We start from the raw sequence: 3,660 nt of genomic DNA on the forward strand, positions 1-3,660 counted from the left end.
GTGGAACAATGAGGGCTAACAAAACTGAGATACCTGAAAAATTTTTGCAATCTAAACCTGCAGGAGAATCGTTATTCGCTATCGACTAGTTTCCTATAGCCCAAAAGAGAAGAAAAATGTTATTTTGCTCTCGACAATGCATCAGAGTGCAAATGTAGATGCGGAGACCAAGAAATCCGAAATAGTTCTTATCTATAACTCAACAAAAGGAGAGACTGATACTTTTGACAAATTGTGCCATGGTTATAGTGTCAGCCGGAGAACGAAACATTGGCCGGTAAGACTCTTTTTCGGGATGTTGGATCAATGTGGCGTCAACTCTGTGGTGTTGTACATTTTGAATGGCAAAAAGTCCTAAACAAAGCCGAAGGAAGTATTTGCAGATATTGGCAAAGAACTTGATAAAACCATGGCTCTATGAACGAGTGGAAATTCCAACGATTCGTAGAGGAATCAAACTCGCTATTCGAGAAATACTGCAGATTCCAGGAGTACGTCAAGTTGCAAATGACCTCGAGTGACCTAGAAAACAACTCTGCTCCTTTTGCTCTCGAGCAAGAGATCGGAAAACAAAACTTCTCTGTTCATCATGCTCATCTGCTGTGTGTGAGGAACATTGTGCAATGGTTTGCAGAGATTGTATGGAGTAGAAAAAGAACATAAACCACTTCAAGGCAAATAATCAATTTTTCTTACATTTTTCACTTAATGGTTAATTAATTTTGTCAGAGTTCAATGATATGAAATTTATTTAACATTATGTGAAATAAATGTAGTTTATAGTGCGTAAATAAAAGTCCTGGTAACAGATTTAATTATTTTTCAATTTATACCTATTTTATAAGAGCCTACAACTATGATGTAAGAGGATTTGGGTAATTTTCGTAGTAAAAAGCATCTCTTTTGTGTGGTATTACAAGAAAATCTTTAAATGCTTTCACTTTTCCAAAAACACTAAATTATTCTACTTTTTGTGTACTTTCTGAAAATATAAGTAGATTCAATCCAGTTTTTAAAATTTCAAACTTTATTTATTTTTTTGGAAATCAATACGTTTTAGTAAATAAGAATGTAACATCTTTTGAAAATTGCTACTAAAATTCGATAAGACAAGTTTTCCAACCAAAAATTGTTTCAGCACGATTAAAGGTACATGAGAAATGTGTAAACAAAATATTTCCAAAAATTTCAAAAAAAAATATGCTAAATATAAAAAGAAATACATTGGGGTCCACGAGACCCCAAGGTTATAGTTGTGTATATTCTAATAAGTGTTATATTTAAAGGTTATTCGAGTTCTCACATAAAGGTCTTCACAGATGGGATAAGTTTCTAGTTACTCCGCCTCACTAAAGTTTCAGATTTGTACAGATATAATTTCCAGTTTTCATCTTCGGAGTTATGTTGCATGAGCGATCAGTAGAATAGTACTATGTGCTTGATATCGAGATGTATCGCGTAAATGGTATTATATTATAGCAAACCATGCGAAAATACATGTGTTCTTGTAAGCCCAGAGTCTAGAGATGGGTGTAGAGAAGCAAACAAGCAAGCAGCTCTGGACCAGAAACAGTAACGCGTTTGTGCCGACCCCGAATTTGTGAAACAGTTCTGTGAGTGACTTTGGTCCACTGAGAGAGCTCTGCTTATGCGTTAGGAGTGGATGACCTCGTGGGAAATATCTAGTGCAGCGTGAGTATACCTACTGTCTTTGCAGTATATGAACGAGTGTCTGGCGGTCGATAGCTATATGAATGATGCAAGAGTGGGCGATTTTGTATGGTGTAGGTTATGAATTATATGTTTACTACGTTCACTACATTGACACGATATGCGGTGGTATATTGCTGGGTTGGAGATCGGTTTCACGCTCTTATATTCAATCTCCCCCCCCCTCCCCCGTCAGTGGCAGATCAGTGTAATTAAGTAACAGTCTTTCCGTATTTGACGATCTGTAGTCCATGCACGACGTCCGCACATCGGCATGCCTAAGCGTACCCTCTCTTATTGTTTTATCGATAGTGATGTTGATTACAGTACACCAATCCATGTCGGTTATGTCTTTCCAAGCATTACGTCCACGGGTGCGGCATTCATTATCACACATAGTGCCGAACACCTATCATTCATAACACTTGTTTGAGAGAATCAGCTGGCCGTCGTGGCCGAGGGGTCTAGGCGCTTCAGTCTGGAACTGCACGACCGCTACGGTCGCAGGTTCGAATCCTACCTCGGGCATGGATGTGTGTGCTGTCCTTAGGTTAGTTAGGTTTAAGTAGTTCTAAGCTCTAGGGGACTGAATACCTCAGATGTTAAGTCCCATAGTGCTCAGAGCCATTTGAACCATTTTTTTGAGAGAATCTTGGTTGCAGCACCTTTCAGAAGAGCTGTTTCGAAGACTTTGTTAGATAATTTTCTAGGACTGAGTAGAATCAAGACGTATAGCCGATGTGAGTGTAGGCATACCATAATTTTTTTGGGTGCTGTGCAAATATAAAAGATAACTGCACTGTTTGTGTAAAATGTGTATATATTGTAGTGTAATGTTACTGTGGCCTATATTGTGGCATGAACAGAGAAGATGAGTGTGTGTCCTATCATGAGGGACGTATAGTTGAGCACATTGATAACCGTGAGGGTATGAGAGAGATGTTTGCGTGAAAAATTATGTGTGCTATAGATACTGAGATTCGTTCCAGAACCACAGCCATCAAGAGGAGACATTACCTGAACATAGATTGGTGTCAGAGTGCAGCAGCAATCGTAATATTTAATTGTAGTTACACTGTAAGTATGTTCGCACCTCACAATATTCTTGTGAATCTTGTATGTAGACAACTTTTGCAGGGTTTAGCTGTCAGTGCAGTGTAGCAATCTGTACAAAAGTGTCGTCTGCAGAAAACAATGATGGATGGTGCTCCCACATTGGCAGCAGCAGCATTTTGTCAGGTAAATTCAGTGACGAATGGGCAGTCCCGTTATGATCGCTAGGAACAATGCTCCGTGTGCTATTCTAGGAAGCACTGGAACATCTCTCTTGGTGCTGGACCAGCACCGCAGCTCTGCGCCATCGCACCAGCAAAGGTGCCTAGGTGAACACGTATTTCAACAGGAATGACTGAGGTGTCAAGTATGAAAGAGATGTCACCGCCTGATCCTTGCAAGACCCGAACCGACAGCTATGCGTCACTTGGTGGCTCATGACTGCATCATCACTTTGAGGGGACCGCCAGTCCATCCCAACTTCTGGGGACATGTGGGGATTCGGCAGTGTCGGCATTGGGTGTTGAGTGGAGGGATGTGTTTTTTATTAGCGATCTTTTGTTTAAACTGTATTCCATCGATTTCACCGACCAATAGGATGCTGTGAATTAAAAAAAAATACAAAATTGTTAAGGCTTTCGTGGCCACTTGTTGACAAACTGCCTATTGGCTTCTGTCTCGGGTTCTTCGGCCGACGTTCATCTAATGATTTTTCTGACGTTTCGCCAGCACGTGTGGCTGGCATTGTCAAAGCTTCACCCTCCATTGCCGGCAATGGAGGGTGAAGCTTTGACAATGCCAGCCACTCGTGCTGGCGAAACGTCAGAAAAATCATTAGACGAACGTCGGCCGAAGAACCCGAGACAGAAGCCAATAGGCAGTTTGTCAAAAGAAATA

This window comes from Schistocerca nitens, chromosome 1 (genome assembly GCF_023898315.1).
Source record: "Schistocerca nitens isolate TAMUIC-IGC-003100 chromosome 1, iqSchNite1.1, whole genome shotgun sequence".
In the NCBI taxonomy this organism is placed as follows: domain Eukaryota; kingdom Metazoa; phylum Arthropoda; class Insecta; order Orthoptera; family Acrididae; genus Schistocerca; species Schistocerca nitens.